The sequence below is a fragment of the Tupaia chinensis genome, unplaced genomic scaffold, assembly GCF_000334495.1.
Source record: "Tupaia chinensis unplaced genomic scaffold, TupChi_1.0 Scaffold149333_1, whole genome shotgun sequence".
Classification (NCBI taxonomy): Eukaryota; Metazoa; Chordata; class Mammalia; order Scandentia; family Tupaiidae; genus Tupaia; species Tupaia belangeri.
This window is the reverse complement of record NW_006209177.1, coordinates 3,251,753-3,258,970: the sequence shown is the minus strand read 5'-3', so window position 1 is coordinate 3,258,970 and position 7,218 is coordinate 3,251,753.

Below are 7,218 nucleotides of genomic sequence, written 5' to 3'. Positions count from 1 at the left end.
GCAAGACTCATTGCAGCCCAGTGCTGGGATCTGCCTGTAGAGGTTTGGATCAGCAGATCTGGTGCAGGGCCTGAGATTTGTGCTGCTTATAAGGTGCTGTTTGTCCTAAGTCCACACTTCGAGAACTACTGCCCTGGGTCTTTGCTGTGTACTCAGTAGCCATGAGCCACAAGTGGCTATTTAAATTTAAATTAAATGCTGGCCCATCACTCACCAATTAAGCCCTGTACATAGAGAGCCAGGTCCCACATGGTCAACTGTGGTTTGAATCCTGGCCATAGCAGCTTGAAAAACAAATGTATATGCTCCAAATCCTGTTGGGATGGAGAAATAGAGGAAAAAAGATTGTGGCATGACCAGGTTCCATTGGGGGGTGGGGGGTGCTTTCTCTCTCCCTTTCTCTCAAGTGCACATACTCTCTGGCATTAAAAAATATTTAAATTAATTCAGGCTAGCCCCATAGCCTAGTGATGAAGGGAGCGAGATTCCACATGGTCAACCACACTTTGAATCCCAGTCTCAGCAGCTTGAAAAACACTGGGCGAGTGTGCTCAAGTGCCCCAAATCCCAACACTGGAGAAATGGAGGAATAAGGACTGCATGTGACCACACCCTTACGCGGGTGCTTTTTTCCTCTCCCTCTCTCTCTGGCAAGTGCCTGTACCCTCTGGCAATAAAAAAATAATTAACTAAAATAAAAATTTTAAAAAAAGATTCTCATCATGCTCACCATATTTCAAGTGTTCAGTAGCCACAGATCTAGAACATTTGCATCATAGCAGAAAGCTTTATTGGACAGAGCTGCCCCAGATTATCTCTGAGGTTGAACCAAATCTGCTGGCTGTTGGCCTCTTATAAGTTATTTCTCTACCCTGTATTTGCCCTAAAGACTTGCACAGAGGTAAGCAAAGTCTGGATGGTTGAAGTGTGGAGTAGGGAGTTCACTATGACAATTGGCCTCTTCCTCTCCACTGCCATTGCCATTGCCTCAGTCCTTTTCCCTCCTTCCTTACCAGTTTACCTTCCCTTCCTTTTTCCTCCCCTGCCCCTAAAGGAATCCATGTGTCTTCCTGAAATCCCTCTTTGATCCTGCCCTTTGAGAACACCGACAGTGCCTACTACTGGGTCTACACAGACCTCCGCTGAGCAGTCAGAGTCTTCCCTGACTCCATAATGCCCCTTTCCTTGGCTGACCAGTTTGCCTACTGGTCCCTGACTCTCCTTTGCCAATCCCTGCCTTTTTGCCCATTCCTAGATTGTACCACCCCCCCTCTTCACCTATACATTCATTACCATTCTTCAGAACCCAACACACACACACCCACCTCCAAGAGGCTGAGGTGTTTGTGACTCTCTAAGCTGTATCATGGGATGACATGAACTTGGCTGAAGAATTTTGTGTTTACCATCACACCATCTGCTGGTCCTGGTATCCTGTTTTAACTTATAATTTTTTGGTTATCATTGACCTCGATCATCATTCTCTGTATTATTGCTGAGCATTTGAATTTCCAGTAGTGTAAATTTGCCTTTAAATTTTGGTTATGGGTTTCACTTTTTAAAGTAATCAAACAAATTAATCTTTTCCTGTGTGACTTTTTTTTTTTTCCTGTTTTCCTATTAAACATGGAGAACCCTCCACTATCTGGAGAGAGAATACATATTCATTTTTCCTTTGCATTTTTTGGGTTTAGTTTTATACTTTCCCCTGGCTTTTCACTCCATTATCAGGATGATGTATGCTCATTATGTAAAATTTGGAAAATGTGAAGAAGGTAAAGATGAAAAGAAGCCCACCCTTCAAACCCCAGCCAGTATTCACATTTGTTTGTTTCCTTCCACTCTTATTCCTGTGACCACAGATATATTCATAGATATGGACATTTTTTATCTCACTATAGCTGAAATATGCCACATATAATCTCTGTGTTGCATTTTTTATCTAACATCATGTGCATGGTTGTTTCCGTCATTGGTTAACAGTTGCAAAGGCTGCACTGCTCTTTCTACATTTACTTTTCTTAAACTGAAATTCTCAAATTCAAGATTATGCATATTAAAAAGTTGTAGTAAAATACACATAAAATGTATCATCTTAACCAGTTTAACTGTGTAGTCCCGTGGCTTTGTGTATAGTCCACCTGGGTGTGCTCTTGTAACTGTTCTCCATCCATGGGACTCTTATTTATTTTTAGAGAGGTTTTTCTGCTATAGGGCACGTGCACTCGCCAAAAAGACAGAGACAGAGAGTCAGAAAGCGAGAAATCACCCCCCAGTGGGGATAGCCATGCCACAATCCCTTCTCCACCTGGCTCCATCCTCCTCTTGGGATCTTGGGCACATACGCACATATGCCCAGAATGAGTTTAAGCCACCGGGTCTGGGACTCGAACTGCGGTCCAGCGACATAGCCATTACTCTAACTGCTGGTCCCTCCATGGGACTCTTTATCTTGCAAAATGGAAACCCTACCCATCAAATCCTAACCCCCTATTCTTTTAGCTCCTGACAGCCACCATTCTGCCTTCTCTCTATGTGATTTAGACTACTTTAGGGCCCTCATATAAGTGGAATCATACAGTATTTGTCCTTTTGTGCCTGGCTTCTTGCACTGAGCATAATGTCCTCAGAGTTTACCCATTTCATAGCTTGTATCAGAATTTCCTTCCGTTTTAAGACTGAATAATATCCCATTGTATGTACGCATCACATTTGGTGTATTCACTTATCCATGGATGGACACATGGATTGTTTCCACTTGTTGACTACTGAAAATAATGCTGCTATCAGTATTGGTGTACAAATATCTATTCAGGTCCCTGCTCTTAATTCTTTGAGGTATACATTAATCTTTAATCTTTAAAATGTTGGAGTGTGTGCTGGAAGGTGAGCAGGGTGAAGCTAGAGCAGCCTCACCCTGGCTACGGAAAGAGTTTGGAGCCAGGTGGTTATGCAGCTTGACCCACATGGGAGAGACCCTAGGCTCACATCCTGGAATCTCCTTGAGTGCACTGGGCATGTGCATGTTCATACTCGTGGTTCAGAGCAGCTGAGACTGGGAGTGGATCGTGGCATGAAGGCCCTGTTGGGTTTGCCTGTCTCCCTCTCTCTTACACAACATGTAAATACAAAACTTGAAAAAAAAAAAAAAGAGGGAAAGATTTCTCTGGACAGTGGCAAGAGGCTGGATCTTCTCCCCACCCCCCCATTCCACCTTGCCCACCTCCTGTCAGGTTACCCAAGCTGTCTATACCAAGCTGTGTGAAGAGCTTTGGGGATACATTCCAAGTGGGAGCTCCACCCTTTTTCTTTTCCAAGGCCATCTTGTAGGTTATGGTTCTTCTGCCATTTGTCTTGAATTCTGATCTGAGAACTAGAATTAAACTAGAACCCAGATTCTCCCTTTGGCCTCTGCCCATTGTCTTTTGGCCACAGGTATGGCCCATTGTGGTTGTACTTGCTATCGGCCAGCTTTCTCCTGCCCCTTGGTTTTCTGGGGAAGTATCTCTCTTCTGCACATGGGAACTTAAAGCAGAGAGGGCTGTCATTCATTGGTGCCTTCCGAGCATCCATAGTATCACGACGTAGGTAGAGCCCTCACTGGTCATGGGTTTTGCCTCCTCATGTGCTGCTGAAAGTTCCTGTTGGTGTGTTCCTTTCTGTTTACTCACCTGATGGGGCGGATGCTGCTTTCTTCTTCCTATGTTTGATAAATGCAGGCAGTCTTATATGACATGGAGCCCACCTCAAGGGTTTTCTTTGGGATCAGAGTTCTTGACTGTCACCTCATGTCCTGCCTGAGATGGCTGCCATCTATGTTAATCACCAAGGGATGTCCTGGTTTGATTCTGGATTGGAGGCAATAGTCCTTGTTTTTGACTGAAGGAGGTGTCCAGGCTGTAGAAAACAAATGTGGCTTAGATTGGATCTAGGTGAGTTTTCTGGGAGACGTTTTTTAGCTGCCTGATGCAGGGGGATGTGATAGGGTCCAGAGAGGAAGAACCCCACTGCCAATGAGGAAGAAAGGCCAGAGGTCCTAATAATATATTTGGGACATTCTAGGCAGCAAGAATTAGGTTGTGGACAAAGAAGGAAGCAAAGGCCAGGGGTTAACCACTTTTGCTTTTTCCTCCTTAAAAATCGGGGACCCTGATTTATGCAGGTAAGAAGGTTCAGAGCAGGACTAAAGTGGCTGGCATTTACAAAACTGTTGCCCTAATTTATTGTCGTTAGGGTGTATTTCTGAAAGAACCTTTTGCAGGTGATTTATATTCAATACTCATTATTTACTTAACAGGTTTTATGAATTCATCTCTTCCACACTATTGAAAAACATACCCTTGTATTTGTGTTAAGTGCAGCATGAGTTATTGTATGAATAAATCATATTAAATTTGCCATTATCATCATGTGTGCAATTCTTGCTGCTGTTTCTGGACTGCCTTAAAATAAATGAAGCTGTTTAATAGATCTTGGTACCACGGTACGATGTTGCCCTCTTGAAGTACCCAACCTGTTCTTTCCCACGTGAGTCCAGGGCAGCTGTGGTGTGAGTTTTACCAAGGAGTTGAATTCTTGAGTGTAGAAAAGCCTTTCTGGGTAGTGATAGGTCTCTACCTTTCCCTCCAGTTATAGTACAGAGACTCCCCCCACCCTCCACTGCCCAGAAAGAACTAGGCTCGCCAATCAGGTAAGTGTCTCTTTAAGAAAGCCAAATAGGCAGATAGCAGGTAAAGGAAGGAAACTGGGGCGTTCCTGGGATCCCAATTGGAAAAGTGTCCAGCTGGTGTCTTGACCAGCCATGGCTCATCTTTTTCCCACCTGCCTTTTTTTTTTTTTTTTTTTAAATTTTGCCAGAGGGCGCACATCAGAGCGACAGCGAGACAGCACCCCTCAGGGGAGAATGCACCCCTTAGGGGAAACAGTTACACTGCGATCCCATCTCCTCTATTTTTAACTCCCTTCATGATTTTTGGCACACACACGTGTCCAGTGTGTTTTCCAAGCTTCTGGGTCTGGGATCCAGCCTCCTTAACCCATGCCACTGGCTGGCCCTTCCCACCTGTCCTTATTGGCTTTGGAGATTTGGAAGGTGAGACTTACATCTGTAGATGTAAAAGAGGACATTGGAAGATGTCAGTTTCTAAATGGGCCAGAAAAGGCTGGAAGGAGTGAGTGAATCTCCACAGGTGAAGTAAGTTCAATGTATTTATTTGCTGACTTGTGTATTGTGGTTAAGTGAAATAAGCATATAGTGCAAAAGTCTACAAGGCACAAGCGTGTACAGTGAAGAGTCATTTTCTCTCATTCTTTCCCCAGGCAACCTGCTGTCTTTAGAGGCCAGCACACTTACCAGTTTCTTGTGAACTGGTAAAGATTGAAAAGGATAAATGTAGGCCTAACAGGTGGGCCTTAGAACCAAGGTGCTAGGGCAGGGTGACCCAAGGGAGCAGTATTACACATGTGGACCTACGGTACACTTTGGACAGCAGCTCAGCATGGAGGTGTGCTGTGTCATGGCTGCCAGGAAGTGAAGATCTCAGCGACCGAAATGGGTACCGGGGAGGTGGGTGGTGGTGCTAAACTGCTCTACCTGCACTTCATGCCAGCACCTGGAGAATTGTGTGGGTGGAAGGCATGGAGCTGTCGTGGACAAATGGGAATCTGTTCAGAGGACAGCCCTAAGATTGGCAGGGGCCAACGTCATGGTGAATAGTTGAAGGAGGAATGTTCAGGGACAGCAGGTGGACTGGTGGTTAGGGCGCTGGACTCCCACATGGCCAACCGAGGTTTGAGTCCTGGATCCTGTGGCCTGAAACCCACCGTGTGTGTGTGTGTGTGTGTGTGTGTGTGTGTACGCGCGCACGTGTGTGCATCCAAGATCCTGAGAGGAGTGTGGAGAAGAAGGGATTGTGGCATGGCCATCCCAAAGGGGATTATTTCTTGCTTTCTGTCTCTCCAGTGAGTGCACACCCTATAGCAAAACTCTCTCATAAAAACGGTGGAATGTTTAATTTGGGAGAGAAAAGACTTGGGGGGCGGGTAGAGGTGAGAGATAGGCAGAGCACAGTGCTGCCCTGAAATCCCTGAAGAACCATCTAGGCAAGAGGGATTAAATGTGCTCTCTGTGGTCCCAACGGAAGACCCAACAATGTGGGGAGGAACACTAACATAGCGGCTCATAGTTGAAAAGGCTGCTCCCAGCCGTGATGTCACCTGAGGTATGTAAGCATCACGTCGTAGGCTGGCGGTTCTCAACCGAAAGTGATTCTGCTCTCAGGGAAACATTTGTCAATGCCTGGCCTCATTTTCGGTTATCACAGCTGGGGAGGAGATTACTGCATCTCATGAGTAGCAGCCAGGGGTGACAGAAAGGATGCAAAGCAGTAGCTGGCCCCAAATAGCACTAGTGCCAAGGTTAAAGAACCCTGACAAGTGTTTGCTGGAGCAGGGTTAACTATGGAAACCCCCTCTGTCTCTGAGGCTTCTATGACTGGGAAATGCACAATTATATATTTAAAAAAAATGCTGACTGTCCCCTTGAAAATATTTTTAAAGCATACAAAGAGCTTTCAAATAAAGATAATGATTTTAAAATTTACAAAAAAATTTCTGGGGCCAGCAGATGATGTGGTGGTTAAGATGCTGGACTCCCACATGGTCGTCTGTGGTTCCAGTACTTGGCATGGTGGCTTGAAATTCATGCTGGGCATGTGTGGGTACACACCCCAAATCCTGAGAAGAGACTGGAGGAGAAGGGATTACAGTGTGGCCATCTTCCCTAGGGGGTGAGTTCTCACTTCTCTCTCACTGTCTCTGTCACTCTTCTCTGTCTCCAGCAAGTGCATGTACCTGATGGCAAAAACCTTAAGAAAAAAAAAAGTGCTTTCGGTAGTAGAAAATTTGGTTTCTCTCTTCTTTCCAGAGAGAGCCTCCCATTTTAGTTTCCTATAGAAGTGGAATTATCCTAGGTGATTTCTTTTAAAAAATAATACTGTATGTTCCTCCCTTACGGAGAAAGTATTACGTATTTATCACAGAAGAATTAGAAATATATACAAACACAAAGAGAATAATCTGTCACTAATTTGGCATAGCCTTTCTTCTGTATAATGTATTTTTTAAAATGGAGCATCCTCTACATCCTATTTGTTTTTCTACATCCAGTTTTACACTCTGCTCTTCCTGCGACGTGGTTTGTCAAGACTTCCCCAACTC